Genomic DNA, 22841 nt, shown 5'->3' on the forward strand with positions numbered 1-22841 from the left:
GTGGAGACAGGAAATGAAAGGAACAGGAAGGGATCCTGCCAGCAGGGGAGTTGGACAGTGTGGGGAGGGGATCCCAGAAGTGGGGGTGGGGGGCAGAGGTCTGAGCAGAGACCAGGGAAGGATCCCAGCAGTGTGGGAAGTTGAGAGCACAGGCCTGGCATGGGGACCTGGAAGAGTGAATGTGTCCCTCTAAACCCATCAACTGCAGACTAGGCAGGACTGGAAGAATTACCTATTTGTTGGTAAATGTCAATTTCTGTGTAAACGCACAACCCAATGGCAAAATATTTCCATCGATAATTATCAAAATTGGCAGATGGGCAAAGTAAGAAACATGCTGCTTGAGAACTTACCCTGTTGTAGGAGCAGCAGTGATCTGTGTGCTGCGTATAACCTGTATGCCCAAAAGGTCTGTTACACTCCCCCCACCCCCTGCCCCATCTCCTCTCCCTCTCTGAATGCCTGTGAAGTGGCTTTCCCCATCCCCTCCCTCCTGCAATGCTTGTGGGATGAAGGGGCTGGTTGAACAGTTGGAAGATCAGAAGAGCTCCTAGATAGACAAGGTGTCTGGGACTCTCATTAGGCAGCATTGTGAAAGCACAGCTGAGCACAGGGCCCCTTCCCCTTTTAAGGACCTGCTCCTCATGGCCTGCGACTGGAGATGACTTGGCTGCATCTGGCGGGTCACACTCCACCTCAGCCAGTGTCCATGCAGGGTCCCTGCTCTGGGTGTGCGAGTGCTGCCTAATGAGAGTCCCAGACACCTTGTCTACCTGGAAGCTCTTCTGATCTTCAACCAGCCCATTCATCCCACAAGCATTGCAGGAGAGAGCGGGAGGAGGAGGGGGAAAGCCACTTCACAGGCATTCAGAGAGGGAGAGGAGACAAAAGCGAGGGGGAGGGGAAGTATAACAGACCTTTTGAGCATAGAAATCACTGCTGCTCCTACAACAGCAGGGACAGGCCACTAGGAGCTGAGAAAAGGAAGCCATCATGTTTCTGCCTGGCTTCAAACCAGGGACCTTTTGCGTGTTAGGCAAACGTGATAACCACTACACTACAGAAACTCTGTCATGGGGATGTGCCCTTCCCTTCATAAGAACATAAGAATGGCCATACTGGGTCAGACCAAAGGTCCATCCAACCCCATATACTATCTGCCAACAGTGGCCAATGCCAGGTGCCCCAGAGGGAGTGAACCTAACAGGTAATGATCAAGTGATCTCTCTCCTGCCATCCATCTCCACTCTCTGACAAACAGAGGCTAGGGACACCATTCCTTACCCAGGCTGCCTAATAGCCATTAATGGACTTAACCTCCATTAATTTATCTGCAAAAAGAACAAGGAGAACATGTGGCACCTTAGAGACTAACAAATGTATTTGAGCATAAGCTTTTGTGGGCTAAAACTCACTTCATCGGATGCATGCAGTTAAAAATTCAGTAGGAAGATATATATACACACAGAGAACGTGAAAAAAATGGGTGTTGCCATACACACTATAACGAGAGTGATCAGTTAATGTGAGCTGTTATCAGCAGGAGAAAAAAACCTGATGTTGGGAGGGGAACAGGAGAAAGGACAAAGGAAGCAAGAGACGAAGAGAAAAGAGGGATCAGACAGTGGATGGAGCAAGAGGTGAAACAAAAAGGACAAACCCTTATGTCCCCAGTGATTCTAAGAGACAAAATCACAGGTGCAGAATAAAATTCTGCCTCCTTAACCTCGTGTTTTCCATGCCTAGAATTCAACTGTCACCAGATGGATCAGACTGAACAGGTTTCAAACCTCCAGGAGGCTCTTACCTTCTAAACAGGGACGGCTGTTTTCTAGAAAAATCACTGAAAGGGAAGGAGAAAACTCGAAAGAGGTTCCTCCTGGCACTCACGTCCGTGAACCCGAATACTCTCTCAGTCCTCAAAGAGAGACCTGGAGAAGGAGACTTGCTGGAGCAAAGCCACAGGGGTCTCTGAGGTTTCCCTGGCCCCTCGCCCCTGTCCTGCCTGGCTGATGTCAGCATCTCTCTGTGAGGTCACCACCTCCCCACCACCTCTGACCAATAGGCTGAGGTCCTGCAAAAGGCCTTTGTGATGTCACTGCCACACCCCTCCCTTGCTGTGCCAATGTCCTGCCCCTGGCCAGGCACTTTGGAGGTTTGAGCTGCTCCCTGTGGATCACCCCACTCAAGGAGTGTTCGTTCTAGGCAGCAAGCCGGCTAGACAGGGAAACATCAGACGCTGCTCCCAAAGCTACACTCAGTTTTTCAGAAATTAGTCGACTTTATGGCCAGAAGAGACCATTAGAGCATCTAATCTGACCCCCTGCATATCACAGGCCTCCTGTATGGCACAATAGCTACTTTGGGGGCAAATACATTCCAAAAAGGCATTTAGTCTAGATAAAATGACATCAAGACATGGAGAATCCACCATTTTCCTTGGTAGCTTGTTCCTGTGGTGAATCATCCTCGCTGTTGAATATTTGTGCCTTTGTTGTAATATGAATTTGTCTCTTTTCATCTTCCAGCCATTGGGTCTTGTTATACCTTTCTCTGCTTGATTCAAGAGCCCTTTAATTCCCAAATCTTTTCTCTCCCTGAAGGCACTTCAACACTTCAGTGAAGTCACCTTTCAATCTTCTTTTGATAAGCTAAACAGGTTGAGCTCTTTCAATAGCTCAGGGTACGTCTACACTACGGGATTATTCCGAATTTACATAAACCGGTTTAGCAAAACAGATTGTATAAAATCGAGTGTGCGCGCCCACACTAAACACATTAAATCGGTGGTGTGCGTCCACGGTCCGAGGCTAGCGTCGATTTCTGGAGCGTTGCACTGTGGGTAGCTATTCCGTAGCTATCCCATAGTTCCCGCAACCTCCCCCACCCCTTGGAATTTCCGGGTTGAGATCCCAGTGCCTGATGGGGCAAAAATCATTGTTGCGGGTGGTTCTGGGTAAATGTCGTCAGTCACTCCTTCCTCTGTGAAAGCAACGGCAGACAAGCATTTCGTGCCTTTTTTCCCTGGATTGCCCTGGCAGATGCCATAGCATGGCAATCATGGAGCTTGTTTTGCCTTTTGTGACTATCACCGTATGTGTACTAGATGCCGCTCACAGAGGCGATTCAGCAGCGCTACACAGAAGCATGCTTTTGCTTTTGCATGACAGCAGAGATGGTTACTAGCCATACTGCACCATCTACCATACCATAAATTGGTAATAAGATGATCATGGTTACCGGTCCTTTTGCACCATTTGCTGCTTTCATAAGTGCCCCTGGCCGATCAGCCAGGGGCGCAAAAGCCAAAATTGGGAATGACTCCCTGAGTCAATCCCTCCTTTTTGGTATCTAAAAATAGAATCAGCCCTGCCTAGAATATGGGCAAGTGTACTAGAGAATCACTGTATCATAGAACCAGAGAGCACAGCTGCTCTGTGTCAGATCCTGCAGAAATTATGAGCTGTATGCTTTTCACAGGAGATGCTCCTGCAACAACCCCACCTGTTGATTCCATTCTTCCCCCAGCCTTCCTGGGCTACCGTAGCATTGTCCCCCCACTTATGTGATGAAGTAATAAAGAATGCAGGAATAAGACACATTGACTTGTTAGTGAGAAATGAGTGGAAGGCAGCCTCCAGCTGCTATGATAGACCAGACAGGACAGTAAGGAGTGTGGAGGAGAGGAGCCCAGCATCCCTCTGCTAGTCCAGGGGCAATTGAATCTTTTCTTTACACATGAAGGGTGGGGGCTGATGGAGCTCAGCCCCCTGTTGCTATGATGACAATGGTTATCAGCCATACTGCACCATCTACCAGGAAAAATTAGGGCCAGGCGCCCTTGATCGACCTGACGGATGCTAGTCAGCATGGTTACCAGCCCTTTTGCACTGCCCCATGTGCCAATAGGCTGATGGTGAGGACGGATACCAGTCCTTTTGCACCATCAGCCACCCATGGCAGGGGGGAGCAAGGATGTTGGTGTTGAGTGCTGCAGCATCGCGTCTATCTGCAGCATTCAGTAAAGATAGGGTGACATGTAAAAGAGTCAAGAGAGGATTGTTTTCCCTTTCACTTCTGGGGGTGGGTGGGGGGTTGCGTAAATTGCTGAGCTATGCCCTGACCCACCGCGGACACTGTGTTTGACCCTAGAAGCATTTGGAGCTCAGCCAAGAATGCAAATACTTTTCGGAGATTGCAGGAACTGTGGGATAGCTTGAGTCCTCCAGTCCTTGAGCGTCCATTTGATTCTTTGGCTTTCCATTACGCTTGTCACGCAGCAGTGCGCTGAGTCCCTGCTATGGCGTCTGTCTGGAGATTTTTTTAAAATGATTTTGAATTTCGTCTTCTGTAACGGAGCGCTGATAGAACAGATTTCCCTGCCCTTACAGCGATCACATCCGCATGGTCCATGCGGGAGCTCTTTCTTTATTTTGATTTTTAACTGCATCACCACACGTGCTGATCGGAGCTCCACGCTGGGCAAACAGGAAATATTCAAAAGTTCGCGGGGCTTTTCCTGTCTACCTGGCCACTGCATCCGAGTTCAGATTGCTGTCCAGAGCGGTCAGTGGTGCACTGTGGGATACCGCCCGGAGGCCAATACCATCGATCTGCGGCCACACTAACCCTAATCCGGTATGGTAATATCGATATTAGCGCTACTCCTCTCATTAGGGAGGAGTACAGAAACCGGTTTAAAGAGCCCTTTATACCGATATAAAGGGCCTCTTAGTGTGGACAGGTGTGGCGTTAAATCGGTTTTACGCTCCTAAAACCGGTTTAAACGCCTAGTGTAGACCAGGCCTCACTAGAAGGCAGTTTTCTCCAGCCCTCAGAACCTTTGGTGGCTCTTTGCTGCCCCAGCTCCAATTTCACAACATCTTTTTCAAACGAGGACACCAAAACTGGAGGCTATTCCAGTATCAGTCTCACTGATGCCGTGTCACCTCCTGTGATGTTATTGACATAATCTGTAACTGTATAGATCACTGCTGCGACCACGGTTCTATATTTGTAGCCAGGGCCGCCCAGAAGGGGGGGCGAGAGGGGCAATTTGCCCCAGGCCCCGAGCCCCACAGGGGCCCCCACCAGAGTTTTTCAGGGCCCCTGGAGCGGGGTCTGGAAAACTCTTGCGGGGCCGGGCGCAGGAGCTTCTTCCGCTCCCGGTCTTTGCCGGCGGGGGGTCCTTCCGCTCCGGGGCGGAAGGACCCCCCCACTGGCGAATTACCACCGAAGACGGAGCGGGACCCGCCGCCAAAGCACAGCCCGGTCTTCGGCGGTAATTCGGCGGCGGGGGGCCCTTCCGTTCCGGGACCCGCCGCCAAAGTGCCCCGAAGACCCGTGGCGGAGGCCCCCCTCCGCCGAATTACCACCGAAGACCGGGCTGCGCTTCGGCGGTAATTCGGCGGCGGGGGGGTCCCCGCCGCGGGTCTTCGGGGCACTTCGGCAGCGGGTCCCGGAACGGAAGGGCCCCCCGCCGCCGAAGACCCTGGGCCCCCGGAATCCTCTGGGCGGCCCTGGTCTGGAGCTCATCTGAGAGCATTTTATTCAGGTCATTCAATGTCTGAAATTCAAGATCCGATGATTAGTTTGAAAATCAGGCCTCTTGGGTCCTATTCCCAACTCTGCCACTGACTGGCTGTGTGACCTCAGACAAGTCAATTCTCCTTTCTCAGCCTCAGCTTCTCCCTCTTTCAAGTAGGGATAATAATGATCTGCTCCTACCTACCTCACAGTGCGTGGAGGCAGGGCTGGCTCTAGGTTTTTTGCCGTCCCAAGCAAAAAAAATGTTGGCTGCCCCCACCCAAGCCCTGGGCTCCCTACTGCACCTCCCTGCCACCCCAGCCCTGGGCTCTGCCCCCCACATACCCCATGCTGCCCCAGCTCTTGGCTCCGCCCTTTCCCCCCTACTGCTCCCCCACCGACACCCCCCACCACCCCAGCCCTGGGCTCTGCCCCTCCACCTGCACCCCCTGCCACCCCAGGAGGTGTGTGTGTGTGGGGGGGAAATTCCAGATCTTTCCACCTTATTCCAAATTCCTACTAATTGCCACTTTGGGGGAATGTGCTCAGTGGGGGAGCAGCAGCCCCCCTGCTCCCCCCAGCTACGCTCCTGCTTGTGGGGGCCCCTGCAAGACCCAGGGCCTGGGGCAAATTGCCCCACTTGCACCCGCCTCTGGGCAGCCCTGCTAGTAGCTCTTCTGGGAGCGCAGGGGAGGAATGACTCCCCCTTCTCTAGCTTCACCCCGTGGGGCTCTGGGGAGCAGGGAGGGTTGTGTGATAAATTCCATCCAACTCCCCCTTTGATCCAAGCCGAGGGGCGTCTCAGCCTCCACAATCCCCTTGGCAGGGCCAAACAAGGGATGTTTTCCACTGCCCAGGAGACCCCAGCCAGGGACTCAAGGCTGCCCCAGACTTTCCCTTTCTCCCTTCTGGGAAATCAAGTTCAAGTTCTACAAGGAGCTAAAGAAGCCTCAACCCTGCATCTGAATTAATGTCAGTTTCTCACTGACTGTCAGAAACAAATGTCATTTCAATACCAGGTGAGTCCACGTCAGTCATTCCTCAGCCCGATTCCTTCACCCTCCTGCCTTAGCTTAGGGCATTGCGCTACCCTGTGGGCATTTCATGTCCCTTCTCAGTTTCACATACAGACACAATTTCCTTTGCATGGATCCATGAACAGCAAAACCTCCCTGTGTCTCTTGTCTGAGCCAGGGCATTCGATTCCATTGAAACCTTCTGTCCTGCAATGGCAACGGTCAGGGCCGGCTCCAGAGCCCAGCGGGGCAAGCACCTGCCTGGGGCGGCCCTTTCCCGGGGGGGCGGCAGGCTGGGCCGGCGGACCTGCGAACCGCCCGCAGCTGCGGGAGGTCCAGCCGAGCCGCGCGACCAGTGGACCCTCTGCAGTCATGCCCGCGGGAGGTCCGCTGCTCCCGCGGCTCGGGGGCGCCTCCCGGGCATGACTGCTTGGGGCGGCCAAAAACCTAGAGCCGCCCCTGGCAACGGTCAGACAGAGGGGACGTGGCCACCTTCAGCCCTGGCAGTGAGATATTCACTCTCCTCTTTCTTCATGCTGATGTTGTTATTCCATAAAACATGAACCATGGAATAAAAAGCTGAGTTGGAAAAGAGAAGACTAAGGTTGGAAAAGAGAAGACTAAGGGGGGACATGATAGAGGTATATAAAATCATGAGTGATGTTGAGAATGTGGATAAGGAAAAGTTATTTACTTATTCCCATAATACAAGAACTAGGGGTCACCAAATGAAATTAATAGGCAGCAGGTTTAAAACAAATAAAAGGAAGTTCTTCTTCACACAGCGCACAGTCAACTTGTGGAACTCCTTACCTGAGGAGGTTGTGAAGGCTAGGACTATAACAATGTTTAAAAGGGGACTGGATAAATTCATGGTGGCTAAGTCCATAAATGGCTATTAGCCAGGATGGGTAAGAATGGTGTCCCTAGCCTCTGTTCGTCAGAGGATGGAGATGGATGGCAGGAGAGAGATCACTTGATCATTGTCTGTTAGGTTCACTCCCTCTGGGGCACCTGGCATTGGCCACTGTCGGTAGACAGATACTGGGCTAGATGGACCTTTGGTCTGACCTGGTACGGGCTTTCTTATGTTCTTATGTTCTTATGAGTTTACTCCAGGGTGAGGAAAGAAAGGAGCCACCAACTCCCCAAAAAATCTCAGTGCCCCAGAGAAAAGCTGCCCCTGTTATTGGAACTAATGATGTGCTGGAGATATGTTGGGAAAAGGGACTGTCTGAATTGCTAAGGCAGGAAACGAACAATCTATAGCAACATCATTAACCACAGACACACTCTAGCCATGCTCCAGCCAGTGGGGAAATGGGCAGGAATTCATAACGTCAACTATAAAAAAAATACACATCTAGAAATAGCATAATTATAATCAGCCAATCAGAATCTCTCCATAGACCCCTTACGCGACAATATTCTACAATATTGGCTACAAATAGAACAGCAGTTGCAACGGTGATCTATACGGTTACAGATTATGTCAATAACGTCACAGGAGGTGACACGGCATCAGTGAGACTGATACTGGAATAGCCTCCAGTTTTGGTGTCCTCCTTTGAAAAAGATGTTGTGAAATTGGAGCTGGGGCAGCAAAGAGCCACCAAATGTTCTGAGGGCTGGAGAAAAATGCCTTCTAGGGAGCTATGGAAAGAGCTCAACCTGTTTAGCTGATCAAAAGAAGATTGAAAGGCGACTTCATTGAAGTGTTGAAGTGCCTTAATGGAGAGAAAATACTGGGTATTAAAGGACTCTTTAAAATAGCAGAGAAAGGCCTAACAAGACCCAGTGGCTGGAAGGTGAAAAGAGACAAATTCATATTACAACTAAGGCACAAATATTCAACAGTCAGGATGATTCACCACAGGAACAAGCTACCAAGGAAAGTGGTGGATTCTCCATCTCCTGACTTCATTTCATGAAGACAAGATGCCTTTCTGGAATGTGTTTGCCCCAAAAGTAGCTATTGTGTCATACAGTAGGCCTGTGATATGCAGGGGGTCAGATTAGATGCTCTAATGGTCTCTTCTCGCCATAAAGTCGACTAATTTCTGAAAAACCGAGTGTAGCATTGGGAGCAGTGTCTGATGTTTCCCTGTCTAGGTGGCTTGCTGCCTAGAACGAACGCTCCCTGAGTGGGGTGATCCACAGGGAGTAGCTCAAACCTCCAAAGTGCCTGGCCAGGGGCAGGACATTAGCCCAGCAAGGGAGGGGTGTGGCAGTGACATCACAAAGGCCTTTTGCAGGACCTCAGCCTATTGGTCCAAGGTGGTGGGGAGGTGGTGACCTCACAGAGAGATGCTGACATCAGCCAGGCAGGACAGGGACGAGGGGCCAGGGAAACCTCAGAGACCCCTGTGGCTTTGCTCCAGCAAGTCTCCTTCTCCAGGTCTTTCTTTGAGGACTGAGAGAGTATTCGGGTTCACGGACGTGAGAGCCAGGAGGAACCTCTTTCGAGTTTTCTCCTTCCCTTTTAGTGATTTTACTAGAAAACAGCCGTCCCTGTTTAGAAGGTAAGAGCCTCCTCGAGGTCTGAAACCTGTTCAGTCTGATCCATCTGGTGACAGGTCACTTCCCTTCTCTATACCTCAGGCTCCTCCCCATCTGTCCAATGGGAGCAGGGACAGTTCTCGAACTCTGGGCAGTCGTGAGCCTGAGTGAGAGAAGGGGCGTTAAAGCCCTCTGTGAAGGAGAAAGGAGAGTTTCACGGTGTTTAGCACCAAGGAATTCTAAAGTTTGCTAAAATGTCTAGTCTGTGGAAACAAGAAATGGTCGGGGCCAAACTTTTTAACCACTGCCTTTTCTAAAGCCCATTCAGGGATGTGAGTCTCTGTCTTTTCGGTACCTGGGGTTCTTTGCCAGCAGGAGAGAAGAGGTTCCTGCCTCCATTTTTGTGGCCTTAACAAACCAGGAGTTGTGCCCCAGTTCTCGTCTGAGATACCTGAAAAAGAACATCTTCCCATCCATGAACAAGACAGGACCCATATTTCAAAGGGGAACAAAGAGACCCCTGGGCCTTACAGACTAGCCAGCCTCACTTCCACAGCTGGAGAGATCCTGGAATATATTCTTAAACACTCAGTTTGTCAGCAGCACCTACAGGATAATTTGGTTCTTAGGACGAGGGAGCATGGATTTGTCAAGAACCAATCATCCCAAACCCAGCCTCTTTCCTTCCTTGGTAGGGTTCCGGGCCTAGTGGAGGTGGGTAAACAGTATGAATGATGATTTGGAAAATGGAGTGGAGAGTATCATTCTAAAATGTGCAACTGACACCAAGCACTTTGGAGCACAGGACTGGAATTCAAAACGCCCTTAACGAATTGGAGACTTGGTCTCCTTGAGCCAAACCCCATGGCTGGGCCCCTCTCTCTAGACTGGGCTGAAGTGAAACCCCAGAGCCAGACACTCCTCCTCCTGGGCCGTGCGCTCCGACCTTGAATGCTCAGATGCTGCTTAGCTCTGTCAGAGCAGCTTTGGCTGGGGGATTCTCCCAGCACTTTCCAATAGCGGGAAGGTACGAAATCTCCATTTGCCTGCTGGGGACGGAGCCGTAGAGGGGGGAGCAACTTGCCCAGAGTCCCCCAGGAAAAGGAAAACAACCAGCAGTGGAACCAATAGGAAACCCAGCAATGGAACCCAGGAGTCCTGGGGGTGTGCTAGGGTGACCAGATGTCCCAATTTTATAGGGACAGTACCAATTTTGGGGTCTTTTTCTTATCTAGGATCCTATTACCCCCCACTCCCTGTCCCGATTTTTCACACTTGCTGTCTGGTCACCCTTGGGTGTGCACATGTGTGGGTCCCAGCTGCTCCCTGCCCCCCCCATTGAAGCAGGTGTGCAGGGTTCCTGCCCTGGGAACTGCAGGGCACCAGTGGCCATGGGGCTGGCTGAACGCAGGGCAGGCGCTGATTGGAGGTAAGGTCTGGCTGCAGGCAGGGCAAGGGGTGCGGGGCTGGCTGGAGACAGGGGTGTGTGGGGCAGGCTGGCTTCAGGCAGGGGTGTGTGGCAGGAGTTGGCTGGAGACAGGGCAGGGTGTCCACGGCTGGGGTGTGTGGGGGCTGGCTGGCTTTGGGCAGGGCCACAGGAGGTGCGGCAGGAGTTAGCTGGAGACAGGGCAGGAGTTGTGGCAGGGGCTGGCTGTGGGCAGGGGGTGTGGAGCTGGCTGCAGGCAGGGCAGGGGGTGTGGGGCTGGCTGCAGGCAGGGCAGGGAGGATGCAGCTGGTGGGGGCAGGGCAGAGGGTGCAGGGCTGGCTGGAGACAGGGGCTGGGTGCAGGAAGGGCAGGGGGTGCGGGGCTGGCTGGAGGCAGGGCAGGGGGGTGCAGCAGGGGTTGGCTGGAGCCGGGGCGTGCGGGCCTGGCTGGAGACAGGGGCTGGCTGCAGGGAGGGCAGGGGGTGGAGGGCTGCTGAAAATGTACTGAGAGGTATTTTAAGGTGAAGATAACACCATGGTTACCAGTTGACTGGCACATCCTGGGTTAAAGAAAGGAAGGGACCTGGAGTTAATAGTCTGAAGTATTTGTGTTACCAACCCTGTCGCTGTCTGACCCCCCTTCAGTGCGGAGCAGGTGTGTACGTTGCTGGGTGGAACGCACAGACTCCTGCAGACCAGGGGCAGCTGTTTCCATGGCAGAGAGCCTGGCACTTAGGAGACTTTCCTGACTTGCTGTTTTGAAGCAATTCAGTAAAATAACCGTGGAGCTACAATGTCCGGTCCAAAATTTCAGCCCCATTGGTGCAAAAATGCTATTTTAGGATCTAAACAGGAGGCTTCCAGCGCTAGGACACCTGACCAGAGAGCTCAGTGGGGGCGTAACAGCTGCTGACTCTGAGGGTCCTGGGCTAAATCCACTTGCAGGTGGAGGCGTTTCGATTTATTTGATCGATAATGAGGAAGGTGAAGATTTAATCGCAGGTATTTTAGTAAATGTCATGGACAGATCACGGGCAAAACCCAAAAGCTCATTGCCCATGACCCGGCCATGACTTATACCATAAATACCCCTCATTTAATCTTGGGGAGGGAGGCCCAGGGGGTCCGTGGCACCAGCTGTGGGCGCAGGGAGTCCAGGGGGCCCGTGGCACCATGTACTGGGGGAGAAGCCCTGGGGACCCACTGCCACTCCAGATGCTGCCAGGTGAGGGGAGCCCCAGAGGCCAGCCCTGCTCCGGCCACCTCGGGACAGGTGCCAGGAGCCACTGAGCTGTGGCTGCTCCTGCCACCCTTGGAACCACTGCTCAAGCTGCCCCCAGGCCAGCTGCTGGGGCAGCCACGGAGTCAGCCGCAGAGGCCACTGCAGAAGTCACAGAATCTATGACTTTTGCAGCCTCCGTGACACAGAGGGATCCCTAATAAAGAGACAAACCCCTCCCTGCTGTGACTGCAGTTCCTGGAGGGAAAGAGAAGAACAGAAAGTGAAGAGAGAAGGAAAGAGAGAGAGTCCCTGTCACCTCTCTCCCCTGCTCCCTCCCCCTTGTATTCTGTAACCCCATCTCACTGGGTTCCCTGTGCTGGTGCCATCGGGGTGACAATACAGTTCTGGGGCTTTGGGGGGAGGGGAAGGGGGCTCTTCTCTTCTCAGCATTTCACACACATTTGTCTTTGGGCTGAAGTTTCTCCTGTGAGGCCTCTCAGTCAGAGCTGTACCCCACCCCCTTCAGTGGGGGTGTGTGTAAATTGCAGAGCAGGCAGAGAAGTCGCCCATAAAGGGTCATATTGTTCTGGTGACTGGTTCTGACCGGGGTCACATGTCCTCTGACACAGGCTCATGTGCAGAACATGGGAGCTCTGGCTTGTCCTAAATGCTGTAGAGTGTGAGTTCCTGGGAAAGGGCAGGGGAGAGGGAGCAAGAGGAGAAAGGCAGAGACATTGGAGACGAGGAATTGGGGGGAGAAGAAGGAGAGAACAGAGAGACAATAAATGATTGAAGCAGAACAGGTGTCCCAACTCCATCTTGCTCATCACAGGTGTTCAGAGAGACAGGTAGTTGCGGGTTTTCCAGTGTCAAGTCTGAACTTTGATTCTAACAATGTGCGTTGAAATATCAAGGGGATCTTCACATACCTGATCTCTTCCCCCCTCCCCTTTTTTAGTATTAATTTTTATTTTGACGTGTTTGGCTTAACCATGATCTTCCCCTTCCCCCCCTGTATTGCAACTTGGGGTTTATGTTTATTTTGCCGCTCTTCTGTTCATGTCATTATAATTGTAACAGCAAAGGAATCTGCAGGAGCAAAAACTGACTCAAAACTTCATTTCCCCATCATGCCGGAACATCCTACAAACAGCTCACGCAGCTGGAATCATAACACGCAAGGCCAGGGGATGGGAGATGCAGGTTTCCAAGTGTTCTGTCTTTCTCAGATGATACATTCCAGCCCCTTGTGTGCCTCCATCCTGTACGACCTGCTGGACTTTGACACATTTATTGTTTCATTCTATAGATAATGTGTTTGTAACACAATGTGACTGAAATTGTACCACTTCCAGATGAGGAAACAACAGAAGAGAAAAGCCATTATTGCATTGGCTGGGAATCAAACCCAGATGAATTGCTTAGAAGACACCTACACACACCACCACCAATGCGTCTGGCAGAAGTAGCTTTCCTGCAGGTTCTGTGCGCTGGCAAAGGGGGTGACACATGACCATGGAGTTAATGAGCAGGGTGGATGGGCTGGAAGCTGCCTGACAGCTGGGGGCAGAGTTACCATCCCAGAGTGACTGAAAGGGGGCAAAGGTGAAAACAGATCTCACTGGGAGCTGGCCCCACACCTGCCCCGCCCCTAGGAGAGGGGAACTGAACCTCAACTTCAATCACAGAAAAATCTTCCCTGAGAAGGAAGGGGACAGCTTGTTTTAAAGACCAGGTTTGTGTTTGTTCCTGCTACATACGGAGGGGCTGGGTAGTGCTGATTCCAGCCCCCAGACTCTGGGAGGATAAGGAACAAATTCAGGCTGCCAGTGACCTGCAGGAGGGAGATGATCTTTTGACAGTGACGGACGCCTCATCCTAAAGGCCTTTGTCTGCCCCCTTCCAGTGACTGTTTGGTAGAGGAATGCAGCCCCCCACTCCTGGGTCTCTCCTGGGGAAATAATGTTTCTGTGCAAAACACCAAAGCTTTTAACAGAAAGGAAGAAAAGGAAATGGCCACATGATGGGACTAGGACATAAGGAATGAAACACAAGATCCTTCTCCATGTGCATTGACTTTTAACCTTGTTTGTGGTGGTGGTGTATCCATGTTGGTCCCAGGGGTCCTCTGGGGCGCCGGGCATTGGCCACTTTCGGGAGAGTGGGCTAGATGAACTGGTCCGACTCAGTGTGGCTGTTCTTATGTTCTAACTGCTGGTTACGGAAGAGACGACCTTCCAGGCTACACAGAACTGAAGAAGTGTGTGGGGTTAGCTCCAAAGCTTGTCTCTTTCACCAACAGAGGTTGGTCCTCTGCAAGCTCTTACCCTCACCCGCCTTGTCTCTCTTGGACTCTGAAAAGTGCTTTCTCTCCACTCCCTTTGGAGAGAAGTTAAGTTTCTCTTTGGGCAACTATCAGGCTGAAGAAATTGTATTGACTGTGACACTAGAATTGAAGATTTAATATTATAAATAAATGAGTCTAAACCTGAGGTTCTGGTTTTCACATTGGTTTTTCTAACTCAGTTCCCAATGCTCTTCTGGAAAGGCCTCCAGGACGCCTGCCCAGCCCAGCAAAAGTGGCCAGAAGAAAGCCCACACTGCTGCTCTTTCAGGTACTTGAAGGCTGCTATTAAATCCCCCCTCACTCCGTCAGTCCCCAGTCTGTGGCAGTGCCTGGGATTCTTCCGTCCTAAGTGCAAGACTCTGCACTTCTCCTTGTTGAACCTCCTCAGATTTCTTTTGGCCCAATCCTCCAATTTGTCTAGGGCACTCTGGACCCAAACCCTGTCCTCCAGCGCTTGGATTATTTACATGCTTTCACAGAGCGAAGAGCACATGTTCCATGATTTCATAGGGCAGAGTTTTGTGCTATCGGGAGCTTTCCCTGTGTGAATTTGACAGGTGGATCAACATAGAGACACATTGTGACCCTTCTCAGGGTGCTGAGGACTATGAGTCTCCTTGTTGCCACCTGCCACAAGGAAGAGGGAGTTTTGCATTTGGCAGCTGGATGTTAGTGACCAAACTCACCAGCTTGCTGGAACTCAAGGACCCTCCTCTGAGCTACAGCAGCCACCTTAACCCTTGAGTTCCTTCAATGTGTCCCCCTCTGGGGTCCAGCCCGGATCACCAGATACTCGGTGAAATCCCAGATCCTCTCTTCCCCAAGTATCCCAGGTTACTAGTTTTACTGTGGGCCATTGTTACTGTATCTCACACAGCACCTGAGTACAGTTATCGAACAAGCAAAAAATTTATTTAACAACGGACAGAGATTTAAACAAACAAACGTGAGTGATGGAAACCAACTGTTACCAACTAAACAAAGGCAGAAAATGATAGAATAGAAAGGCCAGCACAAAAATCAGAGAGAGGAACAATAAGATACTAAAAGGACAATGGTTGGAACTCTCCATTTCTCTCAGTCTTTGGATTGATGGGTACTAGAGCTGTAGCAACAGTTGAGGAACCAGGGTAAATTAAATCTAAGGTTTGAGCTGCTAGTGAAGCATTTCCCACACTCACGGCATTCATAGGGCCTCTCTCCTCGTGGATTGTTTGATGCCTAATAAGGTGCGAACTGCGATTGAAGGTTTTCCCGCACTCAGTGCATTCATAGGGCCTGTCCCCTGTGTGGATTCTCTGATGTCTAGAAAGGACTGATCTTTGAGTGAAGCATTTCCCACACTCACGGCATTCAAAGGGCCTCTCCCCTGTGTGGATTCTCTGATGTTGAGAAAGGTTTGAGCTGCTAGTGAAGCATTTCCCACACTCACGGCATTCAAAGGTCCTCTCCCCTGTGTGGTTTCTCTGATGTTGAGAAAGGTCTGAGCTGCTAGTGAAGCTTTTCCCACACTCACTGCATTCAAAGGGCGTCTCCCCCATGTGGATTCTCTGATGTTGAGAAAGGTTTGAGCTGCTAGTGAAGCGTTTCCCACACGCACGGCATTCAAAGGGCCTCTCCCCTGTGTGGATTCTCTGATGAACAGAAAGGGCCGAGCTGCTAGTGAAGCATTTCCGACACTCACGGCATTCATACGGCCTCTCTCCTCTGTGGATTGTTTGATGCCTAATAAGGTGTGAAATGCGATTGAAGGTTTTCCTACACTCACGGCATTCATAGGGCCTTTCCCCTGTGTGGATTCTCTGATGTTTAGAAAGGTCTGAGCTGCTAGTGAAGCTTTTCCCACACTCACTGCATTCAAAGGGCCTCTCCCCTGTGTGGATTCTCTGATGTTGAGAAAGGTTTGAGCTGCTAGTGAAGCATTTCCCACACTCACGGCATTCAAAGGGCCTCTCCCCTGTGTGGATTCTCTGATGTTGAGAAAGGTTTGAGCTGCTAGTGAAGCATTTCCCACACTCACGGCATTCATAGGGCCTCTCTCCTCTGTGGATTGTTTGATGACTAATAAGGTGCGAACTGCGATTGAAGGTTTTCCCACACTCAGTGCATTCATAGGGCCTGTCCCCTGTGTGGATTCTCTGATATACAGAAAGGGCTGAGCTGTGAGAGAAGGTTTTTCCACACTCCCTGCATGTATTTTTTCTCTTTCGCCTGAGGATATCCTGCTGTGTTGTGGTTTCCATGAGGACCTTCTGAGTTCCCCAACAGGAAAGAAATTTATCCACTTTCTTCCCTGGCTGGTTTCCATGCTCTGTTTCTGGTCTGTGCTGAATCTCCCAGGATTTTCCCTGCTCATGACTCCTGGACACATTCCTTTTCGATCTTTGCGATAATGCTCTGTTTTTACCCACTGGCTCAACATTTTCAGGCTGAGAATTCTGCTCCTCTTTCTCACATGCCATTGCATCACCTGCTGTGACAGAGACAGAAACCTCAGACAGGGATGGAAAGGGGAAGAGCAAACCAAAACAAGTGCTGAAGACAGGTCAAATAAAAATCAGGAGCTGAACTCCCCCAAACTCTTCCCGCAAATAGGAGAGAGGAGGGGGATGAATTCAGCCTTCACATCCCATCCAAATACGCAGGGGGAAGGGAGGAAGCTACTGCCTGGTGTCTGCTAGGATCTATAGGAATCCATGAACTATATTTACCCTGAGGATATGACCCCTGCTAGGGACAATAATGAACTGAGAGACCTCCCCAAGGGCTTTGTTGGGCATTCCAGATGTTTCCTTCAGGCACTTACAGATTCTGAGGTGGTTTAATGTTTCCTCACCTGTGCAAGGAGATCTCAGGATCTCTCTTTCCTCTGACCGCTGGAGGTCTGGGACCCATGGCTCTTCCCCTTGTTCCAGCTGGGAGATCACATCAAGTTGGAAAATTAGAAACCCTGCTCAGATGAAAGAAAACAAAGGAGTTCAGTTGATTTCATAGGACTTGGTCATAAAAAAACATTCTATTAATTTAACTTCAGTGCTTAGTGTGACCTGGTGGGCCAGGGGCAGTTCTCACTGAAAATGCCAAAGTTAGGACAGGCTGAAAAAGGGAGAGCAGATGCTCCCAAAACTGCTGGTTAACACTGAAGTTAAACTCACCGACTAGTCACCAACTGTGCTTCTGATCCCCCACACGGGTTATCGAGAAGCTGAAAAAAGAAATCACATGGCCCTTTATTGCATCCCTGTTCTCTGACTCCCAATCAGCAACTAGGTCCAGTACAGTGAGAGGTTATTTAAAAACTCTGCTCACATAAACAAAGTGTTCCTCTGACCCCAAAGGGTCAGCCACATCACCAGGTCAGTATAGGTTTGGATATTACCCAAAATTCCATCCTTCCAGACAATCCTTTAGCATCTAAACTAAAGGTTTAAACGAAAGAAAGACAGAAAGAAGTTAAATGGGAAAGCGGTCAGATACATTCCAAAATGGATATATCAGGTTCTTAGCAGTATTGGTGAGTTGCTGGCTTGAAAGTCTGTCTGGATCACATCCACAGCTTGGATGGGTCATTCAGTCCTTTGTTCCAGGGTTCAGTTTGTAGAGAAGATGCTCTAGAGGTAGGAAGGGGGATTGAAGACAAATGGAGATGATGCAGCTGCCCTTTATATTCCTTTTGCCATGTGGCCTGTACTTCCTGTGTCCCAAACACAAGCTTCACAGCACGTGGCATGGAAAAGCCTTAGAGTTCTCATTACACAGGCATACCCCGGCATGTTTTGCTGACTCAATAGGTGTATCCCCTTGGTCGTTTCCATGGGCTCATTGTACAGATGATGACCCTGAATGGGCCATCAAACAGGCTAGGCAGTGTTGATGCCAATATGTCTGGGGGTGTCACCCAGAAACACTGCACAAGTCTGGAAATACAGATATACCCTACATATCTATAACTCACAATACAAAGGTGATACAAACATAGAAACAAAATTATCATACTTGGCAAATCATAACATTTTCACTGACACCTTACATGGCATATCTAGCATGATTAATTGCAATTTTATCAGATTAAATTATTATTTTATTATTAATACCAAAGTGTCTCACAATTCCATACAGTGTCACACTTGGTAAACCAGTGAATTCCCAGGACCAGTTCCCCAGGTCCTTGAAGATGCCGAACACTGTGCTTATGAGGGACTGAAATACCCACATATCTGCTGGGAACACACACACACACACTGACACTGTGTCAGTCTATACCCCTGTGTTCACTCATCTAGAAAATTATGATCAATTTTGTAGACAGTATTGCTTGTGAGGTATCATTTGAAAACGCATAACCTACTGAATATTATCCTCCTGTTAAAACGTGTAGTAACACTGTATGTAAAGTTATGAGATTTTACAGTATGATATTACTGAAAAAGTTACAATTCTGGGGAACACCCACAGAGCAGTTCCTCAGAGACAGCAAGGCAAACAGCTGGTCAAACAGCCATTCTCCTGCAGGGGGAAGGTGGGAAGAAGACATTTACATTCCATCACAGGGACCACTTGAACTTGTTGTGGAAAATGACCACACGATTGATTTTGAACCAGCACAGCCTGAGGCTCTTTTTTTGGTTAAAAGTGCGCAGGGGGCAACAGCTATTGGAATACTGTCCCCCTGAGCTAAAAATCACACAAGCCTTTTAAAGCTTAAAACCCCAAACAATGACACATACGTTGCACGTTAATTTCCTTATTTGGAATATATTGCAAAATATGATGCAGGTCAAAAGCAAGCTGAACAATCAGTTTTCCATATTCAGCCTTTCCTGTTATTGTTATTACACCTGGTGATATGGGAGCAAGACTCTCCATGTCTCAAGAAATGTCACTACCAACCTAGGCCATTTTCACATGCTGGGTGCAATCCAGAGCAGTGAGGAGTTGTGTCATCTGTAATCCTGGGTGAGATTCAGTGTTCTGCTGCTGGAGCTCCCCTGTCTGGATACTCCCAGCCAGCATTTAAGGACGCACCGAGTGTCTGTGTGATAAGTAACGCTGAACCGGCAGCTCTGACTCCAGTCGCCTGCTTGTTACACCCCAAGCACATTCTGGTTTGGGTAGAGAAGGCTCAGGGTTTGAGAGAAGGCCGGGGGTAGGAAGCTTCTGTTCGTTATGCTGGACCTAACCCCCAGTTTTACTTGAGCAAACAGGAGATATTTGACACTGTGCGATACGGCTCCTGTGCTCTGTTCCCAAAGTGTTCTGCAGCAGGGGAGGGTCGCTGGTAGTGTGTGTGTGTCACTGGCATATTGGGGTGATGCTGCCAGGGCCGGCTCTAACAGTTTTGCCGTCCCAAGCAAAAAAAAAGGAGCGCCGCCCTGCGCCCGCGAGCGCCGCCCGACCCCTCCCTGAGCGTCGCGCCGCCCAAGTCCCCACCCCCCCAGCGCTGCATCGTATCCCCCAGCGCCACGTTGCGCCGCCCAAGTCCCCAACCCCCCAGCGCTGCGTCACGTCCCCCAAGTCCCCACCCCCCCCAGCGCCGCATCGTATCCCCCAGCGCCACGTTGTGCCGCCCAAGTCCCCACCCCCCCAGCGCTGCGTCACGTCCCCCAAGTCCCTGCCTCCCCAGCGGCGCATCGCACCGCCCAAGACCCCACCCCCCAGTGCTGCATCGCGCCCCCCAGCGCCGCGTCGCACCGCCCAAGTCCCCGCCCCCCCCAGTGCCGCGTCGCACCGCCCAAGTCCCCGCCCCTGCCCAGCGCCGCGTCACACCGCCCAAGTCCCCGCCCCCCCCCAGCGCCACCTAGCCAAACCAAAAACAACAAAAACAAACCCCGATCGCCGCCCCATCCCAAGGTGCCGCCCCAAGCACGTGCTTGGTAGGCTGGTGCTTGGAGCCGGCCCTGGATGCTGCAACAGGACAGAGTAGAGGTTAGAGTACAGATGGTGTTGTGGGGGTGGCATGAACCTTCACTCTTCATTTCCCCTTCCAAGAACGGAGGGGACAGGACTCCTTACCCAGCGAGGTCACAGTCTCATAGTTCTGCTGCATGACATCCCAGTAGAGGGCTCTCTGAGCGGGGTCCAGCAGAGCCCATTCCTCCCTGGTGAAATGCACAGCCACCTACTCGAAGGTCACCGGCCCCTGAAAGAGCAAGAGTCCAACACTCAGTACCTGCTGCCCCACTCTCAACCCCACTATTCACGGAACAGCAGCACCAGGTAAATGGAAGCCCCGGGAGGCACATGTTAACAGAGTCCCACCCCACCTTGCCTAGAACAGCCAGGCGGCATCAGAGGGTGGAAAGAGAGAAACTTTGTGTCTCCCAGCTGACAGACGGAGGCAGGGTCTTCACATTTATCACATACCCACTAGCCAGAGCTTGATATAGGAGATGGGGCTGGCTCTGGACCCTACTGGTGTCTCCCTGGTAGGAATCCAAACACTCTCCAAATAAAATATATGGAAGAAAGGAGAAGTCAATAGTAAAGAACAGAAGTTAGGAAGTTAGAATTGTAGAAAATTGATAAAGAAAGCTATCAGAAATCAATGACCAATCAATGACAATAAGAAGGAAGTTTTTAAAAGTATATTAAGTGCACACTTTACTAGATAGAAATGGCAGAATTATCAAAAATAATGCAGAAGAGGTAAAAGTCCTCAATAAATATTTCTCTCCTGGATTTGGAGAAAAACAGATGATGTACTCATATCATAAGATGTTGACAACGACACTCTTTCCATTCCGACAAGAAGTCATGAGGACATTAAACAGCAGCTATTAAAAATCAGACATGTTTAAATCAGCGGGTCCGGATAACTTGTATCCAAGACTTTCTAAAAGACCTGAAGTCTGACATCTATACTCATCAAGAGAATGGTGCAGCCAATACTGGATTTCATTCATTAATAAAGAATCAAAGAAGGGTAATATGATTAGTGCCCATTAACAAAGGTTTAGAGAAAATAGAGCCTAGCAAACTAACGGGATATCCTTATTGGATGAGATCAAAAGTTTGGTTGCAGCTAATAGTATTGATGTAATATACCTAAACTTCTGTAAAGATATGACTTGATCAGCACAATATTTTTACTAAAAAAACTAGAATGATACAAAATAAACACGGCATACATTAAATAGATAAAAAACTGTGATAGTAAATGGGGAACCGTGGTCGAGTGGATTTCTTTCTAGCAGGTTCCCGCAGGGATTGGTTCTTGGCCCTGTGCTATTTAACATTCTTATCCATGAGCTAGAAGAGAGTATAAAATCATCACTGATAAAGTTTGCAGTTGCCACAACTATTGGGGTTGGTGGTAACTAATGAAGTGCCAGTAGATTCAGGCTCCAGCACTGGGAGTCTGGGAAGTTGTCCCAGCCCTGGTGGGAGGGTTATTTCCTGTTCCACAAAGAGGGTAAGTTCCATTCCCAACACCTGTGCCTTGAAATTAGGCCCTATCTGACACTACACCCCCATATTCATCATAGTGGTATGGTTATAATATGATTAGGACATAATTATGATGTATTTTGTACAAGATGCATCATGTGTGATTTCACTGGAAAAGTTATGATTTGCTGAATATGATTATCCTATTTGTGTGCACATATCATGTTTGTATCTGAAGTTATGGATACTGACTCTGTATCTGTATTTCAAATGTGCTTACTCTGGGTAACACCCACAACGAGCCTTTCAGGTAGAACAATGAAGAAGCCAGACAGAGCAGATGGCTCATCAACAAAGACAATGGACTGTAGAAGATCTTAGCCTTCCTGTGAATGTTTCAGCCAGCCTATGTGTCATGGCTACTATGACGCAGCAGGGCCTGTGACCAGAACACATGACACTAAACTTCATTTTAGTACCTGTATTTTTCCACAAACTGGACTGGGAACTGAGTTTGGAACAAAGGGTTCTCGCCATATGGAAAAGCTACATAAGGTGGGTTGTGACGTCATCCCTTGGTCTCATTCCCCACACAGGAGAACTCCTGGAAACACCTAAGAAACAAAAACTGAAGTGGGGGAAGTGCTGGTCCCAGGGAAAAGGGTTTTCTAGCTTGTGTATGGAAACTTGGTGGTCTGCTTGTATCATCAGTCAGGGTGAGAAACTGCTAATTCAAATTCTATCCAGATAATATGTTAGGCTTAGTTTGAGTTTCAGTATTTGCTATATAATCTGCTTTGATCTGTTTGTTATCACTTATAATCAATTAATCTACCTTTCTGCAGTTAATAAACTTGTTTTATGCTTTATCTTAACGAGCGTATTTTGAGTGAAGTGTCTGGGGAAAATCTCAGCTGGGTTAGCACAAGCTCGCTGTGCACATCTTTCCCATATCGAGGGGAAGGCGAACTATATTAATGAGCTGACATTACAGAGCACTATAAGAGGGTATAATTCTGAATTTATACTACAGCAAGTGTGCAAGGTTGGGGAGCTGGGAAATTGGCTGTTGTCTCTATCTGTCCTTGAGTGGCTCAGGTAAAGCACTCAGGTAGCTTAGTTGGGTGCATGGCGCCACCTGCTGTCATGCTGGGTGATAACAGGCCCTGGAGAGGCTGGCTGAATCTCCAGCAAAGCCGTGAGAGAAGGGCCAGCCCAGCTTGAGGGTTAGAGGGCGCAGCGGTTCCCAGACTGCCCCCTGGGGGTGACAACCCATCACACCCTAAACTACACTAGTGTCAGCAGGTTTGTCACATCCTGTCCCCTCCCTTTCTCCACCTGAGATATTTCCTGCCTCCCACCACCTCTAGCAATTTCCACCCTATGCATTTACTGCTCCTCTCCCTCCAAGCAGAACCCA

The 22841-nt window shown here is 50.0% G+C and overlaps 1 non-coding gene across 1 annotated transcript; it reads right to left on the reverse strand.

Annotated features, from left to right (window-relative positions):
- Positions 1–994: 994 nt before the first annotated feature.
- On the reverse strand, positions 995–1067 carry TRNAV-AAC. Its single transcript has one exon. It is a non-coding gene; the product is annotated as a tRNA-Val (tRNA).
- Between the last annotated feature and the right edge of the window lie 21774 nt (positions 1068–22841).

This window comes from Mauremys mutica, unplaced genomic scaffold, assembly GCF_020497125.1.
Source record: "Mauremys mutica isolate MM-2020 ecotype Southern unplaced genomic scaffold, ASM2049712v1 000864F_np12_obj, whole genome shotgun sequence".
NCBI lineage: Eukaryota > Metazoa > Chordata > Testudines > Geoemydidae > Mauremys > Mauremys mutica.